Source organism: Dioscorea cayenensis, chromosome 21 (assembly GCF_009730915.1).
Source record: "Dioscorea cayenensis subsp. rotundata cultivar TDr96_F1 chromosome 21, TDr96_F1_v2_PseudoChromosome.rev07_lg8_w22 25.fasta, whole genome shotgun sequence".
Classification (NCBI taxonomy): domain Eukaryota; kingdom Viridiplantae; phylum Streptophyta; class Magnoliopsida; order Dioscoreales; family Dioscoreaceae; genus Dioscorea; species Dioscorea cayenensis.
The window spans coordinates 3,979,652-4,004,836 of NC_052491.1; the positions used below are offsets into that span (position 1 = coordinate 3,979,652).

General features: G+C 41.7%; 1 protein-coding gene and 1 non-coding gene across 2 annotated transcripts in view; both read right to left on the reverse strand.

The window, feature by feature from the left end:
* LOC120252526 (probable leucine-rich repeat receptor-like protein kinase At1g35710) overlaps nt 1-25,185 on the reverse strand; it is a 39,276-nt gene that overhangs the window by 6,086 nt on the left and 8,005 nt on the right. The gene's annotated exons all lie outside the window — the stretch shown is intronic.
* Nucleotides 8,473-8,579, reverse strand: LOC120252628. The gene has a single exon (XR_005534085.1). It is a non-coding gene; the product is annotated as a small nucleolar RNA R71 (small nucleolar RNA).

Here is a 25,185-nt window from a genome sequence, read left to right on the forward strand (position 1 = left end):
CACAAGCAGTTATCACACTCAGATCCTGACTATCTTCACCACCAGAGTCAGTATTTATGGATAGGGGCACTCTTTGCTCAACCATACATCTCTTGACTCCTTTCTAAGATGGGTTTTCTTCATGCAATTCAAGGGGATGAGAAGATCAGTACCCCGCATCTTTGGGAATGATTACTCTTCGACTGATGGGTATTGTGAGGCGCACTGGCGCAGGTGGATATGCACTGGTGGAGCTTTTTTCTGAGGAGTCTAGGAAAGACAGTGAGACACCAGATCAAGATGTAGATGCACCACCTGTGGGAGAGCAGATGGACACAGAGGCACTATAGTAGCACCTAGAGTATCATCCGATCCTGATCCATCTTCTACTTGAGTTCACGACCTTCTGACGAGAATTGAGGCTATTATGGCCACTATCCTTGAGAAACAAGCATGTATTCTAGAGTCCCTTGATCACATTCAGAAGACTTTAGATGAGGACATTACCTCTAACTCAATAGTAGCACCAGCACAGGACGCTGACGCTTGAGGCATCCCACTCGTTTGACTTTCTTTATTTGCTTATGCTTTTATTTTTGTTATTGTTATTTTATCTTTTGGACTTGTGTACTCAGAAAGGTTTCACCTTCTAGGAGTTATCTTCATGCTTTATTTTTGACTCACCCCTTACGTGTTTGTACTGCAAGTGCACGGGTTGTCAAAGTAATAAAATACCCCAGTGAGTGGGTAGTTGAATCCATAGGGAATAAATGCCCAGAAATAAAAAGTATTGCTATTTATCTAGAATGAAAACTAATTTGTGATGTTGATTCAATATATCAACGTGAATAAAAGTAAAAAGAGAAAAGAGAAAGCAAGAGGGATAAAGAGAAGTAATTGATGGTAAAATGGGGTACTCAAACAATGCTCACCCTAGGACTATTGCTTCAAGTGCAGACTAATATTATACCTCCTAATTGAAGTTTAATGAGTTATGGAGATCCAAAGACACACTGTCCCAAACCTATGGTCATTCGTGACTGGCCCTCTACACTATACCCAGCGGAAAGGGATGCTCTTAACATCTCACACTGTGTGGGACTGCTTGAGGTTCTAGGGACTCCAAGTGAAAACCCCTATTCCATAAAATAGATCTAACCCTTTGGTCCAGGTAAAAAACCCCTAATCATGAATAATCCCCGCCGCTAAGGATTACTCAACACTTCACTCTGCTATTTGCGCAACTAAGCCCCAGTGGAGTTCGTCTCTTAGAACTTCACTCTATTATGATCGCAAAGAACTCTTGGAACATGGAGGTAGGATAAATCACATTGGATGGGAAAGGAGACGTTCCGCTACCCCTCGACTCATCCTCTCAATCCTCTTCAATCTCACTAAGTCTAACCCTAATGAAGTTGTCACTCCTTCAAAGGATTACCTAGATGGATTCTCAACCTTAGTGTCACTCTAAGGGAAAATCACAACAATGATTATGCAAGATTGAAACTCAATTTAAACATCAATTAAAAAAGCATAATAGAAGTTAATGAAACAAAAACATCCTAAGGTTTATAGCCCAAGCACCCACTAGGGGTTTAGCTCTCCATGGAGCAATACAAAAGCAAAGATGAAATGAAAGATAAATGCAATCAATCCATAGAGAAAACCCCTTCTCATCCGTATTGATTGTCTTGAGGAGCCGCTCTATCTTCTCCAAAGACTCCTTTATCAAGCCTAGGTGATAAGGTCCCCTTGCGTATATCCCGCAAGTGCACGGGTTTGTCGAAGTAATAATCCTGGGTGAGCGAGTATCGAATCCACAGGGAGTAGAGAATAAAAATACTCAATTCGATTCTTAGCTATGTAAAAGATCAATGATAATGAGTGTGACAATGATTCAATTCTGAACAGTAAAAGCAACAAGAAAGAGAGCAAAAGCAAAGAAGGGGTGTAAAGCAATCGATAAAGATGGGGTACCCGGATAATGCTCCTCCTAGGATAATTGTTTCAAGTGCAACAACCCTCTATTATACTTCCTAATCAATGCAATGGTGAGTCGTGAAAATCCTTAATTACATAGTCCCAAATCAAAGGTCAACTATGCCTAACTCTATACATGTCCCGGAGGAGAAATCGAACAATCTCAACACCTCGCACTCGCATAGAGTTGCAATAAACTCTAGGGATTCCAAGTGATAAATCTCTTCCTTATTATAGACCTAACCCTTTGGTCTAGGTGGAAGGTCCCTAACCACAATTGAGCCCTAGATACTAAGATCACCTCAATGCTTCACTCCGTTGCACGCGCAACTAAGCCCCAGCGGAAGTTCATCCCTTAGACCATTCACTCTATTATAGCCGCAAAGAACTCAAGGAACGGAGGTAGAATCTATCACGCCGGAGGGGAAAGGGGACGCTCCTGTACCTCTCGACTCACTTTCTCAACCCTCTCCAACCTAGTTTTGTCTAACGCTCGTGGTGTGTCACTCATTCACAAGGTTACCAACAAGAACTCTCAACCCTGGTGTCACTCTAGGAGAAATGTTCATACAATCAAGCATTCAAGGTTGGAACTCACAATAAAAATCAATTTATTGAAAGCATAATAAAGAGGTTCAAAGAAACAAATACATCCTAGGGTTCACAATACCCGAGTACCCACTAGGGGTTTAGCTCTCCATGGAGCTAAGTACAATCAATGAAATAGAATGTAAAAGTAATGAATCCATAAACAAACCCCCTCGATAGTCCTCTACTCGCCTCGACGGAAGCTCCCCTACCAACCTTCTTTCTAAGGAATGACAATGTTGGAGCCGTAGAACCTCTCCAAAACCTTGGCCAATACCCCTCGAAACCCTAGCCGAAGACCTTTCTCAAGTTGGGGAAAAGATGGAGAAAAGAATACCAAAATCGGGGCTGAATCGGCTTTAAATAGGGCTGGAATCGGGCGACTACACGGGCATGGATGCTCCACGCGCCCGTGCGGAATTTCCACACGGGCGTGGATAATTTCCACAAGCCCTTGTGGATTCTCTGTTTCACTGGTTTCTCGGGCGGCAGTGAATAACTTCCCAATTTCATACTTTCATCGGGGTAATGCAAACGGGCACACGTTCATGTCGTGGATCACTTGCTTCTTCAATGGTGTACACGTTGGTGGAGCTCTTGTTCTATGTGCATAAGTCGGAATGCTCGAATGTGACTGCCTTTGTGCCCCTCCAAATGGATATGCCCACTCGAATACGAGGAGGTTGGCACACACTCTAGCATCTCACACCTGACCTATGTCTTCGCGTTTGAACCTTAGCAAGATTTCCTCCAAAATTGGTGCATTATGATCCACATTAGCATATTTCTTTCATACTCGGCCTCACAACCCTACTGCATAAAAGTAACATAAAAACACACATATTAGTGTAAAAACCTGAGAAAAGTAATGCAAAACACACATATTCGTATCGCACAAGCACTTATCACTAGGGAAAACCCCGCCGAATCCAGCCATCACAAGCTCCCTCAATAACTTTCTTAACGAGGAAGTCATTGTCAAATGGCATAGAGCCACTCCAAAATCCCAGCAAAAATCTCTCCCATCCCTAGCCGCCCCCTCCCCAAAAGATAGGAAAAAGATAGGAAGAAGATCCCTAAATGAAGCTCTCAAAGCGGTATTTATAGGGCTGAAATTGGCCATCCACACAGGCATGTGGAATTTCCACATGGCCTTGTGGATTTCTAGGCTTCATTTTCCTGTGAGCTATGAACTGTAACTACTATAGTGATTTAGTATATCAAACAACTATAGTACTTTCCCTACAATGCTCTCGACTTCATTTTCTTCATCAAGGCCACCAAGTTGGGCACACAACCATGCGGTAGATCACATCGCGTCTTACTTTCAAGCACATTGATGAAGCTATTAACAATGTTACACAAGTGAGAACATATGAGTGTGACTGCCTTTGTGCCCCTCCAATTTGTGTATTCACTTGAGCATTTTGGAGGTAAGCACACACCCACATGTCTATGAGCACAACTTGTGCCTTGATCCTTGTTTGGTCCAAGAGTTTCCTCAATAATTGCGTCCATGATCTATTTTTGCTTTCTTTATTCCAAACTTGTTTACACAATCCCTAAATGCACAAAAGAACACAAATACACACAGATGAGACAAAAATATATGATAAAAGTAATGGTCAATGTAAAAAAAGTATACTTCGTAATACTTATACACGAGTGATAAGTGCTTATGTAATAGTAATATGAAGTATTATTTTAATATAATAAGCATTACTTTTCTCAGATTTTATCTCTCATTGATGTGTATTTGTGTTACTTTCGTGCATGTAGGATTGTGGAGACAAGTGTAGAAGAAAGAAGCCAAAGTAGATCGTGGAGGCACTTTGTTGATGACATCTTGGAGTGAACAAACATGAAGGCGTTGAGTTGTGCTCAAAGACATGTAAGTGTGTGCCAACCTCCATTGTATTCTAGTGAATATGCGAATCGGAGGGGCACAAAGGCAGTCACACTCATGTGTTCTGATTTGTGCAACTCTAACAAGATTATCTTCAAATATGATTTTTGTTGAAGAATCAATACTATCTACCGCATGAATGTGTGCCCATTCATGTGGCCTCGATGAAAAGTGTGAACTCAGGAGTATTTGGGTAGAGTACTATAGCAAATTACTTTAGCAGTTACTGTTCACAAGCCACTGAAAAATCGATTCCTGTGAATCCACGTGGGGATGCACGATTCCAGCCTATTTAAGACGCGATTTCAGTCTGTTTTGAGAATCATTTTCCCATCTTTTGCCCATCTCTTCACAATCTTTGGAGGTGCTCGCTGCTAGGGTTTAGAAAGGCTTTGGCAAGGCTTTTGGAGTTGTTCTATGGCTTTAAACACCACATCCCTTCTGAAGAGAGTTATTGGTGGAGCTTTCATCGGCATCGATTCGATGAGGTGTGCCCTAGGCTTGATGAGGGAACATTTTGGAGAAGATGTGGCCACTCCACAAGACCATTAACATGAATACCAAGGTGGTTTTACTTATGGATTGCACACATTTACTTTTGATTTCATTATTGATTATATCTTGCTCTATGGAAAGCTAAAACCCTAGTTGGTACTTGGACATGTAAATCCTAGGATGATATTGTTTTTTTGATCTTTCTATTATGTTTTTTTAATTGATGTCTTTAATTGAGTTCTATTCTTGAATGATTATTGAATGGGTTTTCCTTTAGAGTGACACTAGGATTGGGAGCCGACATTAGTAATCCTTGTGAGTGAGTGACACATCACGAGGGTTAGAAAAAGCAAGATTGGAGAGGGTCGAGAGGGTGACTCGAGAGGTAGCAAAACATCCCCTTTCCTCTTTGGTGTGATTTAACCTACCTCCATGTTCCAAAAATTCCTTGCAGTTATAATAGAGTGAAGTGCTAAGAGACCAACTCCGCTAGGGCTTAGTTGCGCAAGCAATAGAGTGAAGTGTTGAGGTAATCCTTAGTATCTGGGATTAATTATAACTAGGGGTCTTTCACCTGGACCAAAGGGTTAGATCTATGTTAGGGAATAGGGTTTATCACTTAAAGTCCTTAGTGCTTTAAGAAATTTTACACAGTATGAGGTGTTGAGACTGAGCGATTTCTCCATCGGGGTATTGTGTAGGGCTAGTCACGGTTGACTTTATGTTTGGGACCGTGTATTTTAGGATTTCCATGACTCATTAAGCATTAGTTAGGAGACATAATAGTTGGTTTTGTACTTGAAGCAATACTCTTAAGGGGAGTAATGTCCGGGTGCCCCACTTTCTATCGATTGCCTTTCTTTTCTTTTTTTCGTTACGTCTCTCTTTCTTGTTCTTTTTATTTCTTTTCATAATGATATTGTTCACACTACTATCGATCTATCTACGCTTTAGTTAAATAGCAATCCTTGTGTTTATGATCACTATTCACTTTAGTAAAATTGCTACAGTATTTTGCTATAAAACGCAGTCCAAACACTCTTCTCTTGAGGCCACATGTCCAGGCACACGTCCATGTGGTAGGCTATAAAACATTTCTTCATCGACGTATCTTTGAGAGGTCTTGCAATCTTCACAAAGAGAAGGAACATGAAGATGTGGCTGCCTTTGTACCCTTCCAACAAGTGAATTGACTTGAATCTTCTTGGAAGTTGGCACACACCTCCACGTTTATGAACTCTTTTTGTGTCTTGGTCCTTGAATTGAACAAGAACTCCCAATATTGTGTCTTTATAGCCTATCTTTACTTCCTTTTTACTCTTCAAGGCATTCACAACCTATATGCATAAAAGAACACCAAATACACAATATGAGACATAAACCATGGTAAAAATGATGCTCAATGCATGTAAAACATATATAAAAATATGTCTACTCAAGCACTTATCAATATACGTGTGGTCGTTTATGTTGCATCGATGAAAAGTGCAGATTCGGGGTATTTTTGGTGGACTACTATAGCAGGTTACTACAACAAATCATTGTAGTAATTCACTGTAGTAGTTACTATTCATACAGGAGTGTGGATATTCCACATGCTCTTGTGGATGCCCGATTCCAGCCTTATTTAAGTTGCGATTTCAGCCCGATTTAGGGATCCTTATTTCCATCATTTGGCCTATCGTTTCTCACCTTTTGGAGAGTTTTACGGCCTTAGACACCGTGTTTCCTTTGGAAGAGAGTTATTGGGGAAGCTTTCGTTAGTACCAATCCGGTGAGGTGTACCCTAGGCTTGGTAAGGGGACCTTTGGAGAAGACGCGGCCAATCCACAAGACCATCGACACAAACACCAATTGTGTTTTATTCATGGATTGGATATTTTTACTTTTGATTTCATTATTGATTTTATTTTGCTCCATGGAGAGCTAAACCCCTAGTTGGTACTTGGGCTTGTAAACCCTAGGATGATATTATTTCTTTGACCTTTCTATTATGATTCTTTAATTGATGTCTTTAATTGAGTTCCAACCTTGAATGCTTGTTGAGCTGATTTCCCCTTAGAGTGACAATAGGGTTGAGAATTCATTTTGGTAATCCTTGTGGATGAGTAACACACCATGAGGGTTAGACAATGCTAGATTGGAGAGGGTTGAGAGTGTGAGTCGAGAGATAGCGAAACGTCCCCTTTCCTCTCCGGTATGATTTATCCTACCTTCATATTCCAAGAGTTCTTTGTAGTCATAATAGAGTGAAGTGCTAACAGAAGAACTCCGCTGGAACTTAGTTGCGCAAGCAACAAAGTGAAGCGTTGATGTAATCCTAAGGATTTGGGGCTTAATTATGACTATGGGTCTTTCGCCTGGACCAAAGGGTTAGATCAGTTTCAGGGAATAGGGTTTATCACTTGGAATCCCTAGAGCCTAAAGCAACCTAGCAGAGTGTGAGGTGTCAAGACTGAGAGATTTCTCCACCGGGGTATAGTGTAGGATTAGTCATGGTTAACCTTAAGTTTTGGGGCCATGTGTTTACGGATCTCCACGACTCATTCGACATTAGTTAGGAAACATAATGATTGGCCTTGCACTTGAAACAATAGTTCTAGGCTGTGCAATGTCCGGATGCCCCATTTATCATTGATTGCCTCTCTTATCTTTTATTTGTGCCTTCTTCTACTTTTCTTATTTCTGTTTGCATTGATTCTTATTCACATCACTATTAATTCATTTTCGTTCTAGTTAAATGGCAATCTTTGTGTTTCTAATCAGTATTCCGTGTGGATTGGACTACCCACTCACCGGGGTATTATTACTTCGAAAGGTCCTTGAACTTGTGGTACACACACAAAATGGCATTGCCAAGTTTTTGGCACTGTTGCCGGGGAGTATGCGTTTTAGAAACACTTTGCACTTTGCTATTTTAGCTATTCACAATTTAATGTATTTCACACTTTCTTATTCTTCCATCGTTCTGATTTGTTTTTCTTTTTTCGGTTGCAGCTCTGGGTTATGACCGGGGAAACCCTTCGACATTGGTTGAAGGTGATCCTGAACTTGAATGAACACTTCGTAGAATGGGTCGAGAACCTATACAAGAACAGACAAATGAAGGTGAGGTAGAAGGTGAAGGGTCAAATATGGTAGAACAGAATGAGCAGCAGAGGACACTGTCCGATTATGCCAGACTCGCGGTTCTTGGCACACAATCTAGCATTGTGCGGCCACCGATTATAGCCCAGGTTTTTTAGCTCAAACTAGCATTCATCCAAATGTTACAGTAGTCAGTACAGTTCAGTGGTTTGGTCGATGAAGATCCAAACAATCATATAGAGAACTTCTAAAAAATATGCGACATGCTTAAGATTAATGGAGTTACGGATAATGCTATCAAATTGAGGGCGTTTCCATTTTCCTTAAATGGGGGAGCAAAGCAGTGGCTACATTCATTACGTCGAGCATCGATTACTACTTTGGAGAAGATGGTAGAACCTTTTCTCGCCCAATATTTCCCTCCTGGAAAATTTGTGAACCTCAGGAATAAAATTTCTTCCTTTGTGCAAACGGAATTTGAGTCTCTTTTTGAGACATAGGATAAGTTCAAGGAGCTCCTGCGGAAATGTCTTCAGCATGGGTTCCTTGAGTGGATGATCATTCAGACTTTTTATAATGGTTTGAACCCAAGTACGAAGCAGTTACTCGATGCTGCAATAGGACGTACCATAGGGAGCTAGACCTCAGAAGAAGCCAGGAATCTCATTAAGGAAATTGCTATGAACAGTTATTAGTGGAATACAAGGGACAGAAAGAAGGTAGACACCCTAACTTCTAATAGAGTGGCGGCCATGACTAGTTGCACAGGGTGTGGGGAAGGATATGCTCCATCTAATTACTCGATTTCTATTGGTGGCACATCCTCGATAGAACAAGTCGTCTTTGTGGGTAACATAATGAGAAATCAAGGTAATCCATGTAGCAACACGTACAATCTGGGTTGGAGGAGCCATCTGAATCTTTCATGGAGTAATCAAGGGCAACAGAAGACAATGGCACTACCATGTTTCCAACAACAACAACAAGCCCCGAATATGGAGAACCGAGTTTCAGGGTTGGAAAACCAGATGACCAATTTAGAGAATGCTTTAACCAAGTTCATTCAATCATTGGATACAAGATTTCAATCGGTTGAAGTTACACTTCGCAACCACACCGCATCAATCAAGTGGGGAAAATTGTAAAGTAGTTATCAGAGAGACCTCAAGGAAGCTTGCCTAGTAACACTGAAACTAATATAAGGGAACATGTGAAGGTGATCACTTTAAGAAGTCATAGTGAAGTTTAGGGTAGGTTTCCGGGTGAGAAGACCGATGTTGATGAGGTCGTGGAGGTTGAGGAGAGAACAAAAGGAAAAGAGGTGGCATCACCACCTTACAAGCTAAGAATCCCTTATCCTTCAAGATTAAAGAATGACCAAAATGATGAGCAAAATAAGAATTTCTTGGTTTATTCAAGCAGTAGCACATCAACATTCCATTTGTGGAGGCGTTGTCTTAAATGCCTCATTATGTAAAGTTTCACAAGGACCTCTTGACCAATAAGAAAAACTCTGAGGAGAGTGCATCTGTGATTCTATATGCTTCATGTTTGGTGGTGTTGCAAAAGAATATGCCAAACAAGAAGAAGGACCTTGGAAGCTTTATCATTCTATGCAACATTGGTTTCATGGGTGAAGAAAAGGCATTGGCATACTAAGGGTCTAGCATCAGTGTCGTGCCTTATACATTTGATAAGTTCTTGTGTGATAAGAATGCGAAGTGTTCTTTCCTTATGATGAGCATCAATTTTATCAGGTTTTAGCGCTAATGATAAATGCCTAAATGTACATATTTTATATGAATTAATCTTGTATTACTTGTGTATATTTTAATGAATTGATGCCCGTTTAAGTCTAAATTGGTTATTTCAGTGTTGCAGATCTTAAAAGAGCCGAACGAAGCTCAAAAATGCAAATTACACGAATTCGACACCAAAAATGGCATTTTTGGGGTTCCAGCACTGTAGCAGGCACTTTAGAGGTACTGTAGTGGAGTCACTATTCATGCTATAGGCATTTGGTTGTGAGCTTCATGGGGTCCATGCGCTCGCATGAGTGCCTGTGATGTTTGCTGGAAATTCACAATTTTCAGTTATTGTAGGAAAACATTGTAGTTGAATACTGTAGCACCGACACCTTTTCTAGGCAAAATGGCAGTGAGCTTCACGGGCTCTATGCGCCCGCATGGAGCCCGTATGGACCTGACGGGGTATATATTGGACTGAATTTCTAGGGCAAAAGGGGGAGGATGTTTTTGGAGAAAGCTTTTGGGGGGAGTTCTTAGAGCCAACTCCCACCAGTTCAGAGGAGGCAAGATCACACATTTTGGAGAAGGGGAATCAAAGGGAGAAGCTTGGTTTGGCTAGATCTTCATCTATCTCTTCTTTGGGAGCTTGTAGACGACAAGGGAAGCCACCCCGATCGCGGCGTCCGTGGAAGCTTTCCACCTCACTTGGCTTGTCAACCCACTTCTATTGTTTGAGGAAGTTTTCTTATGCCATTTGTAGTTGTTTTCATGGACCTATTGTTTATATTTGTTTGCATGGACAAGTAGACCGTAAGGTCACCGGATGCCAGTGAACCTTGGGGTGAACTTGTGTATTTGGATGATCTAATTTTGTCTATTGCAATTGTTGTGTGTTTGTGATTCATTCTTGGTGCATTTGATGTGTTGCTTACATGAGAACTCTGTAAACCAACTCCTAGGTTGTACTTGGTAGCGTGACCATTGCCCTTGTACTAGACACACTCAGTATAAGAAGTTCCTGAGTTTGTTCAAGCAACTCCACATCAACATTCCTTTTATTGAGGCTTTGGCTCAAATGCCTAAGTATGCGAAGTTCCTGAAAGACCTATTGACCAACAAGAGGAAATTGGAGTAGAGTGCTTCAGTGGTGCTTGATGCTTCATGCTCGGCGGTGTTGCAAAAGAACATGCCAAACAAGAAGAAAGACCCGGGAAGCTTCATCATTCCGTGTAACATCGGCAACTTAGGTGAGGAAATGGCATTGGCGGATTCAGGGGCGAGCATCAACGTCATGCCATATACTTTCTTCCAAAACCTAGGCTTGGGTGAGCCTAGGCCTACTCGGATGACTTTACAATTGGCGGACCAAACGGTGCGACATCCGAGAGTCATTATTGAAGACGTGCTTGTCAAGATGGACAAGTACATCTTTCCGATTGACTTTGTAGTGCTAGATGTCGATGAGGATCCAGATGTAACCTTGATACTTGGGAGACCGTCCTTGCGGACTTCCAAAGCATTGATTGACATGGACGGTGCAGAGCTCACATTGAGAGTCGGAGACGATAAGCTCACTTACCGCCTTGCTGAAGCCATGCGACATTCTGTCGATTTTGATGACACTTTGTATCTTCTAGACACTACTGATGAGATTGTTGATGAATATATACAGGAAATGTTCAACCCGGATTCGTATGAAGATTTGTTTGACCAAGAGGAGAGCAATGAAGAAGTAATGATGCTTGGTTCGAATGGAGAGGAAACATCTACCCTGGGGATCTTGAAGAAGGTGCTCCGGAAAATGAAGATAGCTAGGAGATGCCACCAAAAACGCCCCAAGACTGTTGGAGACGTACATGAGCCAAGGATGTTGGATGAACGATTGCTAGGTGGTCCGAAGCCCGATAGTACACCCTCTACCCTCAAGAGACTTTGCTCATCATGCTTTCAAGTTATGGGTAAGAGGGCAACCTTCATTCATGAACCCCCGTGAGGTAAGAAAGATACGTCAAGCTTAGTGACGTTAAACAAGCGCTTCTTGGGAGGCAACCCAAGTGTTTACGGTTTTCGTACCTTTTAGTTTAGTTTGTTTGCATGAATAAATTGTTAAGTGTTGGTATTTCAATTTTTGAGTGCTTGTGCTGTGATTTTATTGTGGGTTTTTAAAAGAATTCATTGTGTGTTTTGTTGCGAATTGGTGAAGTTTGGTCGTTTGAGTTCTATTTTGTGTTTTTATCTGGTAAATTTTGCATAATAGGGCAGGCTCTGAGTGTGTCAACATGTTCAGAATATTTCTGCAGAGCCAGCAGGTTTTTCTAAGTCATCCAGAGAAAACACACGGGCGTGGGGAATTTCCGCACGCCCGTGGATGTGTACTGTGAACTCATCCAGAGAGGGCACATGGGCGTGCGGCTGCCCCTGTGGATGACCATGCGACTGGAGCATGCCCGTGGGTAATTTCCGCACGGGCGTGTGCCTTCCTACAGAGTTGGGCAGATTTTCCCGAGAGCACACAGGGGCGTGGACTCACCCCTGTTGGTGACCATGTGAACCACACACGGGCGTGGGTAATTTTCGCACGCCCGTGCGAAACTCTGCAGGTTGATCCCTCCATCCCGAGAAAACATAGCGGCGTGCGGCTGCCCCTGTGAATTGGGCTTAAGAATGTCCACGCCCGTGGGGAATTTACGCACGGGCGTGTGGAAGACTTAATATCTTTCTCGGATGTCCAGGGAAGCAACAGGGGTGTGCGTCTGCCCCTGTGGGTCTGGCGCACGGGCGTGGATATTTTCCGCACGCCCGTGTGATATCATTCTAAGTCAGTGAGAGTTTTTCCTGAGAACGCACAGGTGCGTGCGTACGCCCCTGTGGAGTTTTTGAAGTGAGGCGCACGGGCGTGGGGAATTTCCACACGCCCGTGTGGATGCACAGAACGTCAAAAGTCACGAGTTCTGTTTAAAAGAGGATGATTTCTCTCCCTCTTCACGACTCCTTTTTCATTTGAAAACACTCTCACAATACTCTCCTAGTCCATTGCGCTAGTTTGGTGGGATTTTAGCAAAGTTTTCCGGCCGACTCTTCATTTACTCACTTCTCCTCGTCGGTAAATCCTTTTTCATCATCTTCTTCGTCAATTCATGATTTCTATTGATTAATCTAGTTAATAATGCTTCGTTTCTTCAATTGGAACAATGATTTGTGTTTAGAACGAAGTTAGAGATATTATTGAGTTGTATTTTTGGATTATTGATGCCTGGCCGTGCGGTTCTCACGCCCCGTGAATCCACACGGGCGTGCAGAAATTCCACATGACCGTGTGGATTTCTGTAGTATTGTTTTATCAACTTGTTCGACTAATTTTGTTTAAATTTGGCAGATCATGGCACCTAGGTCAAAGAAGCAAGCTGATAAGAGGCCACGTGAGTCATCCTTTGAGCCCGAGGGCATGCGATTTGCGATTCCCAAACATCAGGTCCGTTATGAGCGCTTATCGAGACTCCACTTCGGACAGACTCGATTCTTGGACACGACTATACTACGAGATCTTCAGTAGGGAAATGAGTTCACTGATGAGGTTGAGGACCTTGTTTCAGATGGTGGTTAGTGGCAGTTGTTAACAATTAGAGAGCTAGCCATCCGAGAGTTTGCGCTGGAGGTGCTCTCCTCGTTCGAGTTTGATAGAGCGTATGCGAGCTTCGACAGTTTGGGCACCATTCAGTTCAGAGTGTTTGGACGGCACCATAGCTTGAGCATTACGCAGTTTTCCGTACTACTTGGCTTATATGAGGAGGCATTCACAGATACAGAGGAGTATGCACAGTTGCCTACTGATTATCCTGGAACCTTGACCGCGCAGAGAGCTTACAGAGTGCTACGTGGTCAAGGTCAGTACGAGCCGGGGGTGTCCAAGGCCATGTGCCTTTCCTGACCTGCCTACAAATATTTGCACGCCATCATGAGTAGGTCGGTGAATGGCCGTGGTGACAGTACTGGTGTCTTGAGCCTTCAGGAGTTGCTGTACTTGTACTCGATGGTAGAGCGCGTACCGATCCACTTAGGGCACATCTTGGCTGATTACATCAGACATTAGGCACAGTATGCTAGACTGGGAGCGATCTTCTCGGGCCCTTACATTACGAGATTAGTGTTGGGCATGGGTCTCTTGGATTCGATTCGTGGGGCCGAGAAAACGAGTGTACCCGCTCCCCTGGGTCTAGAGACGATGCAGTTGATGGGCATGGTCCACAGGGTTCGGACAGGGGTTTTTGCGTTAGTCCTACCAGCCCCAGAGATAGCTGAGGATGAAGGTGATGACGCCGGAGCATCTCAACCCGCCCCCGAGCCTCAGCCCGCATCGATGGAGACCGAAGGTACCTCCAGCGGCCGAGGAACCACCCCCAGTGCGTATGTTTTCACCATCTCGAGCCAATGATCACTTTAAGAGGCTCGAGAATGCTATAGGAGTGGTCCGAACCGAGGTTGCCGAGATTAGGGCTACGCAAGCTACTCAGTACACAGAGTTCATGGCACGTTTTGACATATTACAGCAGATCCTAGAGCGAGACGTTGCCTCATCATTTGTCCTGCAGTCGTGGACTCTTCAGGCCCCCTCAGTTTATCCAGCACCTCCCTCCTCGACCCCAGCACCGGAGGACCCACTATATGCCTCCACTTCAGCAACAGCAGCAGCGGAGCCCGAGAGCGACTCCGACACTTGACCTTTCTTTTACTTTCATGCATTTTACTTTATCTTATTTTCTTGTTTTTAGACTTGTTCACTGAGAAGGGATTTTCCTTTTGAGTTTATGTTATTTTGCATTATCGAGTTGTATTCATTGCTTCATCTTTTATACACTCGAGTTATTTTTGTTTTTCTTGAGCTTCACTGAATCCCCTCGTGTATGCGTGCAGATGGTCTTGTCTTCCTGGAAATTGAGACTTAGTCATGGGCACGGTCAAGGTGCTTTGGCACTTGACCGTGTGAGCTTCACAACCCGTTGGAACACTACTCCCATGGAATTTGCTTCATCAAACACAACACTAGGAGTCAGGGGAGTATTGTTTTGATTGCTTCTCCCACATATATTTTTGAATGATATATTTTGAGTGAGCTTGCATGAGTACTTTGAGGACAATGTACAACTTAAGTGTGGGGGGGAGTTTCATACTGCACACATCTTTTCTATTGTTCTTGATTGTTATATGCTCACATAGCCAATGGCGGTTCACCTTAGTTGCAATGTTTGTATTCTTAAGTCTAGGAGAATTGTTAACATTGAATGTTTTCATGCTCTAGTTCTTGCTTGAATTTTTAGGAATTTTTGCCCGATTTACACTTAGTGCACTACTCACTCTTTGAACTCTACTGGAAACTCATGTTTGATGTTAAAGGGACTAGTTAGATTTACTTCTTTTGGTAAATTTAAAAAAAAAAACTGGGAAATGAAAAGAAGGAACAAAATAGTTTTATTGTTTATTTGTGTTTGTTGGGTGGAAAGAGCTATCACCTATGAAGTACGAAGCTACTCTCACAAGTTGGATACTAGTTATGCCCTAATGAGAGAAAGAGCTATCTCATAGGATGAGTGAAAGCTACCACTCGTGTAGAAAGAGCTACCACCTTGAAAGTGTGAAAGCCACCTTAGCGGCCGCTTTGGAAAAGGCTACCTTAGAGGATGTGTGAAGCTACTACCATCTTTTAAAATTTTTATCACTTTTGTAGATAAATAAGTCCCTTGTAATTAGAACTTTGAGGAGTATAACTTGGGTTGTTTTGAGTGAGTTCACACACTTACAAGAAATTCGGGTTTGTTGTCCTTTTTTATTCAAGTTTTTAGCTAGAGCATTGATTTTTCGTATTTAGTGTTGAAATTTTCTTTACTTGTAGAATACTTTCTTTGTATGCCTCGGTGAACCTAAGGCCAAGCACTTTCAATATTTTCTTCATTGATGCACAGAATGTTTTAATGTTTGCTTGAGAACAAGCAAAAGCTTAAGTCTGGGAGAGTTTGATAAGTGCTTGTGTGATATGAATGCGAAGCATTCTTTCCTTATGTTGAGCATTACTTTTCTCAGGTTTTTACATTAATATGTGTGTTTTTATGTTACTTTTACGCATGTATGGTTGTGAGGCTGATGATGAAGGAAATAGGTCAATGTGGATCATAATGCACCTATTTTGGAGGAGATTTTGCTAAGGTTCAAACGCGAAGACATAGGACCGGTGTGAGATGCTAGAGTGTGTGCCAACCTCCTCGCATTCGAGTGAGCACATCCATTTGGAGGGGCACAAAGCCTGTCAAACTCGAGCATTCCGTCTTATGCATATAAGAACAGGAGCTCCACCAACATATATATTACTGAAGAAGCAAGTGATTCACGACGTGAACGTGTGCCCGTTTGCGTTACCAAGATGAAAATATGAAATTGGGAAGATATTCAAGTCGAAGACTGTAGCAGAGCAATGTAGCGGCACTGTAGAAAGCACTGTAGTAGCACTGTTCACAGTCGGCCGAGAAACATAGAATCCACACGGGCATGTGAAAATTATCCATGCCCGTGTTGAAATTCCGCATGGGCGCGTGTATCGTCCACGCCCGTGGAGTTGCCCGATTCCAGCCATATTAAAAGCCGATTCAGGCCCGATTTTGGTATTCTTTTCTCCATCTTTTCCCCAACTTGAGAGAGGGCTTCGGGTATGGTTTTGAGGGGTATTTGCCAAGGTTTTGGAGAGGTTCTACGACTCTGACATCGTCATTCCTGAGGAAGAAGGTTGGTACGGGAGCTTCGATCGAGGCATATCCTATACTGGACGAGGGAATCCTCGGACGATGAGTAGAGGACTCTCCGCAAGACCATCGACACGACCATCGAGGGGGTTTCTTTATGGATTCATTGCTTTTACATTCAATTTCTTTGATTGTACTTAGCTCCATGGAGAGCTAAACCCCTAGTGGGTACTTGTGTGATTGTGAACCCTAGGATGTATTTGTTTCTTTGAACTTCTTTATTATGCTTTCAATAAATTGATGTTTATTGTGAGTTCCAACCTTGAATACTTGATTGTATGAACATTTCCCCTAGAGTGACACTAGGGTTGAGAGTTCTTGTTGGTAACCTTGTGAGTGAGTGACACACCACGAGCGTTAGACAAAGCTAGGTTGGAGAGGGTTGAGAGGGTGAGTCGAGAGGTACAAGAGCGTCCCCTTTCCCCTCCGACGTGATAGATTCTACCTCCGTTCCTTGAGTTCTTCGCGGCCATAATAGAGTGAATGATCTAAGAGATGAACCTCCGCTGGGGCCTAGTTGCGCGTGCAATGGAGTGAAGCGTTGAGGGGATCTTAGTATCTAGGGCTTAATTGTGGCTAGGGACCTTCCGCCTGGACCAAAGGGTTAGGTCTATAATTAGGAAGCGATTTATCACTTGGAATCCCTAGAGCTCATTGCAACTTTATTCGAGTGCGAGGTTGAGAGGTTATTTAATCTCTCCTCCGGGACATAAATAGAGTTAGGCATAGTTGACCTTAGATTTGGGACTATGTATGTAAGGATTTCCATGACTCACCATTGCATTGATTAGGAAGCATAATAGAGAGTTCTTGCACTTGAAGCGATTATCCTAGGTGAAGCATCATCCGAGTACCCCATCTTTATCGATTGCCTTACCTCCTCCTTACTTTTGCTCTCTTACTTGTTGCTTTTAATTGTTGAGAATTGAATCATTATCACACTTATTATTGTTGATACTCCACATAGCTAAGAATCGAATTAAGTGTCTTTACTCCCTACTCCCTATGGATTCGACCCCACTCACCCGGGATTATTACTTCGATAAACCCGTGCACTTGCAGGATATACGCAAGGGGACCTTGTCACCCTCGGGTTATAACCTGGAGCTGAACCAAAAGAAAGGAAACAAAATCAGAATGATGATAGAATAAGGAAATATGAAATAGAATGAATAAATGAATAGCTAAGAAAAACAAAGTGCAAAGTATCTCTAAATACCTACTCCCCAGAAACTTGACATATCCGTATATCCGTGTACACCGCAAGTGCACGGGTGTCGAAGTAATAATCCAAGATGAGTGGGTATCATATCCACAGAGAGTAGGGAATAATGACACTTAAATTGTTTCTTAACTAATGTGGAAGATGAATAGTGATACGTGTGATAAGACTCAATTCTCATGAGTAAAAACAACAAGAAAGAGAGCACAAGTAAAGGAGAAGGTAAGGCAATCGATAAAGATAGGGTACCCGGATATTGTTCCGCCTAGGACAATCATTGGAAGTGTGAGAAACCTCTATTATACTTCCTAATTAATGAATAATTTGTCATGGAAATCCTTAATTGTATAGTCCCAAATCTAAGGTGAACCATGCCTAACTCTATACATGTCCCGGAGGAGAAATCGAACAATCTCAGCACCTTGCACTCGTATAGAATTGCAATGAGCTCTAGGGATTCCAAATAATAAACCCCATTCCTATGTATAGACCTAACCCTTTGGTCCAGGTGAAAGATCCCTAGCCACAATTAAGCCCTAGATACTAAAACCACTTCAACGCTTCACTCCGTTGTACTCGCAACTAAGCCCCAGCAGAAGGTCATCCCTTAGCCCATTCACTCTACTATGGTCGCAAAGAACTCTTGGAACTTGGAGGTAGGATAGATCACACTACAGTACCGGCTCGAAATACTCCAGAATCCAAGAGTACCCTACTACAGTGAACAATTCCTATTTTCTTGGCTGGCAGTGAACAATTCTGGTACAGTATTCTTGCTACAATTTTGCTATAGTACCCTACTACAGTACCGGCCCGAAATACTCCTGAATCCATGCTTTCATCGAGGTAACGCAAACTGGTACACTTTTACGTCATGGATCGCTTTGCTTCTTCATTAACGGACATGTTGCTGAAGATCTTGTTCTATATGAACAAGTCGGAACACTTGAATGTGACTGCCCTTGTGCCCCTCCAAATAGTTATACTAACTTGAATATGAGGAGGTTGGCACACATTCCTATATCTCGAACCCGACCTATGTCTTCGCGTTTGAACCTTAGCAAGATTTCCTCTAAATAGGTGCATTTACGACCCACATTGGCTTCTTTATTTCATATTCGGCCTCACAACCCTACCTGCATGAAAGAAACATAACTACACACATATTAGCATTAAAACCCGAGAAAAGTAATTCTCAACACAAGGAAAGAACACTTCATATTTTTATCACACAAGCACTTATCAGTCACTCTAAGGGAGAAATCATTCAACAAGCATCAAGATTGGAACTCAATTAAAGACATTAATTAAGGAAAACATAATAAAAGGGTAATAAAACAAATACATCCTAGGTTTCAGAAATCCAAGTACCCACTAGATGTTTTAGCTTTCTATGTAGCAAGATACAATCAATAATGAAATCGATTGCAGGCTTTAGCTCGAAGTTCTGAGCTGTAATTGGGGGACGCACAATACTCGATTATGTCCGCAATAATGAAGGTCTGGCATAGTCAGATAATGTCCACTGTTGCTCATTCTATTCTACCATGTTTTCATATTCTTCTACTTCCAAATCAGCAAGATTAGATGGTTCTTGCATAGGTTCTTTCCCTTTTGTTCTAATTGTACGTTCAAGCTCAGGATCTCCTTCAATCAATATTGAGGGGTTCCCTCGGGTCATAACCTGGAGCTGCACCAAAAAGAAAGAAAAAAAAAATCAGAACGATGATAGAAAAGAAGATGTAAAATAGAATGAATGAATGAATAGATAAGAAAACAAAGTGCAAAGTATCTCTAAACGCCTACTCCCCGGTAACGACGCCAAAACTTGACAACCCCCCTTGTGTATGTCCCGTAATTGCGCAGGTTTGTCGAAGTAATAAAATCCCAGATGAGTGGGGTATGGTATCCACAGGGAGTAGGGAATAAAAACATTTAAATTGTTTCTTAACTAAGTGAAAGATGAACAGTGATATGTGTGACAAAATGTGAAATAACAAAAAAACCAAGAAAGAGAACACAAGTAAAGGAGAAGATAAGGCAAACGATATAAATGGGGTACCCGGATACTGCACCACCTAGGACAATCATTTTAAGTGCAATAACCCTCTATTATACTTCCTAACTGATGCAATAATGAGTCGTGGAGATCCTTAGATACATGTTCCCAAACCTAAAGTCAACCATACCTAACTCTATACATGTGCTGGAGGTGAAATTAAATAACCTCTCAACCACACACTTGTATAGAATTGCAATGAGTTCTAGGGATTCCAAGTGATAAACTCTCTTCCGAGATGTAGACCTAACCCTTTGGTCCAGGTGGAAGGTCCTTAGCCACACTTAAGCCCTAGGTGCTAAAATCACTTCAACGCTTCACTCCGTTGCACCCACAACTAAGGCACAGCGGAAGGTCATCTTTTAGCCAATTTACTCTACTATGACTGCAAAGAACATGAGGGAATGGAGGTAGAATAAATCACACTGGAGGGGAAAGTGGATGCTCCGCTACCTCTCGACTCACCATCTCAACCCTCTCTAATCTAGCTTTGTCTAACTCTCGTGGTGTGTCACTCACTCACAAGGGTTACTAATAAGAACTCTTAACCCTAGTGTAACTCTAGGGTAAATGTTCATACAAACAAGCATTCAAGGTTGGAACTCACAACAAACATCAATTAATTGAAAGCATAATAAAGAGATTCAATGAAACAAATACATCCTAGGGTTCACAAATACCCAAGTACCCATTATGGGGTTTAGCTCTCCATGGAGCTAACTACAATCAATGAAATCAAGTGTAAAAGCAAAAAATCCATAGAAAACCCCCTTGATAGTCATGGCAAAGGTCTTGTGGAGAGTCCTCTACTCATCTAATAGTCCCTTTGTCCGGCCTAGGATACACCTCGCCGGATCTGCACCGATGAAAGCTCTCCCACTAACCTTCTTCCAAACAGAACACGATGTTGGAGCCATAGAACCTATCCAAATCCTATCTAATACCTCTCTAAACCCTAGCCGCAGCCCTCTCTCGGGTTAGTCAAAAGATGGAGAAAAGAATTCTGAAATCAGAGCCGAAATCGGCCTTAAATAGGGTTGGAATTGGGAATCCACACGGCCATGTGAGCGCCCCTGTGGATTTTTCACACAGGCGTGTGGAATGTCCACACGCTTGTGTGGATTCTCTGTTTTGCTAAGTTTCAGCTAGCTCTGAACTGTACCTGATACGGTGAAATGCTACAATGGTTTGCTACAGTACACTGCTACAGTACTGGCCCGAAACTCTCCCGAATCCATGTTTTCATCGAGGTAACGCAAACAGGCACACGTTTACATCGTGAATCGCTTTGCTTCTTTAATATCGGACATGTTTGTGGAGATCTTGCTATACATGCACAAACCGGAATGCTTGAATGTGACTGTTTTTGTGCCCCTCCCAATCGTTGTGCTATCTTGAATATAAGGAGGTTGGCACACAATCCCTCATTTCGAACCCGACTTATGTCTTTGTGTTTGAATCTTCTCAATATTTCCTCCAAATGATGCATTTATGATCCACATTGGCTTTTTTCTCGAATATTTTGCCTCACAACCCTATCTGCATGAAAGTAACATAAATACACACATATTAGCATTAAATCCCAAGAAAAATAATGCTCATCATAAGGAAAGAACACTTTGTATTCTTATCACACAAGCACTTATCAAACTCCCCCACACTTAACCTTTTGCTTGTCCTCAAACAAAAATTTAAACATTAAAGTATAGATGAAGGAATTATTGGAAGTGCTTGGCCTTAGGTTCACCAAAGCATACAAAGAGAGCATTCTACAAGTAAGGGAGATTTCAACACTAAATACGATAAATCAATGCTCAATCTAAAAACTTGAATAAAAAAGGATAACAAACCCAAAATCGTGTAAGTGCGTGAACTCACTCAAAACAACCCAAAGTATACTCCTCAAAGTTCTAAGTGCTAGAGATTTTTTTATCTACAAAAAGTAACAAGAATTTCAAAGATGGTAGTAGCTTCACACATCCTCTAAGGTAGCCATTTCCACACCGGCCGCTAAGGTGGCTTTCACACTTTCGAGGTGGTAGCTCTTTCTACCAGAGTGGTAGCTTTCACACATCCTATGAGATAGCTCTTTCTCTCATTAGGGGATAACTAGTATCTGACTTATGAGAGTAGCTTCATACTTCATAGGTGGTAGCTCTTTCCACCCAACAAGCACAACTAAACAATTAAACTATTTTGTTCTTTCTTTTTATTTTTCCATTTTTTTCAAAAATAACAAAAGAAACAACAATAACTAGTCCCTTTAACATCAAACATGAGTTTCCAAAAGAGTTTAAAGAGTTAGTAGTGCAACAAGTGAAAATCGGGCAAAAATTCCTACAAATTCAAGCAAAAACTAGAACATGAAGACATTCAATGTTAAAACTTCTCCTAAACTCAAGAATACAATCATTGCAACTCAGATGGAAAATCTTTTCTGAATATACAAGTCCAAAATAAAATGCAAAAAGTAATAAAAATGAAAGAAAATAAATCTAGCGTTGGTGTCACGCTCTGGCTCAGCTACTTATGCTGGTGCTAGATCGAAGGGTGCTGGTGGAGGTGGTGATGGTGATGCCGGAGGGGTTTGAGGAGTTGATTGCTTCCCCGCAAGTGTACGGGATCGCCAAGTAATACCTCGTGTGAAGACACGAGGATCATATTCCACGCGGCTAAGGATCTCCTATTACTCCTTCTCGACCTATTATCTTGCCTAAGATCTCAAGTTAGGGAATTTACTCTACTAGGTGCAATTAAAACTAAAGCAAGATTATCAACAAATTAGAGAGAACAAGCAATAAGTAAGCAAGAAACTTAATATAATGCAAAGGCCTATAGATGCGGATCCCCTTGAGGGATTATCATGAAACATGGATGATGAATAAAAGATGCAACGGTAAGATGGACCATGAGATTCCAAGATTAGAACAACCCCAATTTCTCGGCGATTGAACCCTAATCCCATACGAACATAGATAGGAATTTCTTCCAAATCCACATTCCTACGATTGCATTAAGTACGAGGAAATCTCATTTAGGAGTAAGCCTACTCTTCTTCGGTTTAAACCTACATGGAGGGCTACCAAACATCCGATTTCTCAGTGTGATGATACAAGTATCCCCTTCTAATCCATTCATGATCTAATACATGCGAGCAAGTCACATCTACATGCATCACTCATAAAAGAGCTACGGATTTCTCCTTAGTGTAGCATTTAGCATGAAAACAATGGATTAAATCTCAAAATTTCCCAAGCATGGAATTAACAAGTAATCATCCAAAATACATGATAAAAAATCCAAGGTTCACCAACACCCGGTGGCCTTGGGAGTCTAGCTTGTCATCATCCCACAACAAGCAATACAATCAAGTGAAACACAAAAAAAAAAATAGCATAAGTGACATTCCCTAGATGAAATGGTGGAGGAGGAGGTAGAATATATGCCGAATGACACTTCTCCCGCCAAAGGAATGCCGAATGACGCTTCCGCTAGCCGCGGGTCTCCTTCCTTCAAATCGTGGTAGATCTCCTCTTGAATGATGTTGCCTTCTTGCCTTGAGAGTCTTGGACCTTGGCCTAGAATGATCTCCTAGCTTCCTTGTCCTTCTCCTCCTTCCCAAGGTCCCCCAAAGCCTCTCAAGTGGCCTTCCAAAATAAGCCCAGGAAAAAGCCCTTTGTTCTGCCCTAAAAGTCAATATTTATACCGCCATGACTTACGGGCCGTATAGGGGTCGTATGGGGGTTGGATAGCACTGAAAAACACTAGATTCGCGTTTCATACAGGGTGCATACAGCCCCGTGTACTGGGTTTTATGGAAATCTGGGAAGAAAACTCCAAATCATTCTGCTGCTACAGTGCATATGGCCCCCATACTGGGTAGTATGGGGGATGGTATGAAATTCTTGTTTTCTTGTCTTTTCACCTAAATGATATCTTCTTGTTCTCCATGGCTTCCTTATGCCCTACAAAGCAAATAGTAAATGATTAAGCGCAAAACGGGCATCAAACCTCACAAAATACATGCAAAGTGAATACTATATATATATATATATGAAAACAGCTACATTTAGACACTTATCAAATATCCACACACTTAAGCGTTGCTTGTCCCAAGCAATCAACTCATGAAAAACAAAGAGACTAAAAAGTGTCCAAATACATTACCTCTAGCTTCAAGCAAACATAAGACTCCAAAAGCAATGGACAATGATACATAGATGTTGAGTTAAAGTTAATAAGCATAATAAAAATATCCTTTCTCACCCATTATATGTCTGTGCCGTGTAAGTGAATCTTATATCTCATTTGCCCTGATCTGGTCTAGCCTAAGGCCTTCAATCAGTACAACTCTAGATGCTAATAACTCCACTTACAAAGAATACTAAGCCTTAAACTACTAAGTGCTACTTCAATGGCCAAGTAAGATCCTTCTAATTCTATAGCTCGAAACTAAATCCACTTTCATCTTAAAACCTTTGGTAAGTACTCAAAAAGATCACTAGGGTTTTTATTTTCATTTCATCATATATTTCTCTTTTTTTTTTTTTAGTCTGACTAACGTAGACTGCACCAACATCATTTTGAAATCTTTTTCTGGAGAGTGCACATGCTGGTTAGGCACAAGAGCCACCCAAATACTCGATTACAGTCTACATAGACGCATTCATGCTTCAGTAGCAGAGGAATACTGACATAGACTCATTTTTTTTTCTCTTTTTCTTTTCTTTTTTTCATTCATTTCATTTTTTTTCACATTCACCCTAGATCACATCTTGAAAGTACTCTACATGACACAAAACTAGGATTAGCGCAACAAGACTTAGAAGTTCTTAAGAGTCCATTGAAGGATAGAACTTAGTGTTCTAAGGACAAGTACTCAAAGTAGTGTGTTATGCATACAAGAGAGTTAAAGTATTCATGTTGGCTATTCCCAGGGCATCGACAGAAAATTCAGTGCACATGACAATACTAGGGGTAAAATAGGATTCAATAAAGCATAAAAACAAGTAACTCACATCAATCATTAATCCAAGCTGAAAGAATCTTACAAGAATGAACAAAGCCATCATAGGTAACACTAGCATGTAACAAATGGTACTAATACATGAAATACACCCATCCCCACCCTTAGTGTTGTGCATTGCCCTCAATGTACACTAATCATGAAGAACATGCAAGAAGAAGCAATGCAAATAATAGAGGAGGGTGAAAACGAAACTTCCCCGGTTCATCTTGTGTTCGTCGTGAGGTATGACTCGACAAAAGGTGTGATGAGCAATGCATGTCTCATCCGACCTCCATTAAAATTAGGAAAGCTCACCAAACTCCCT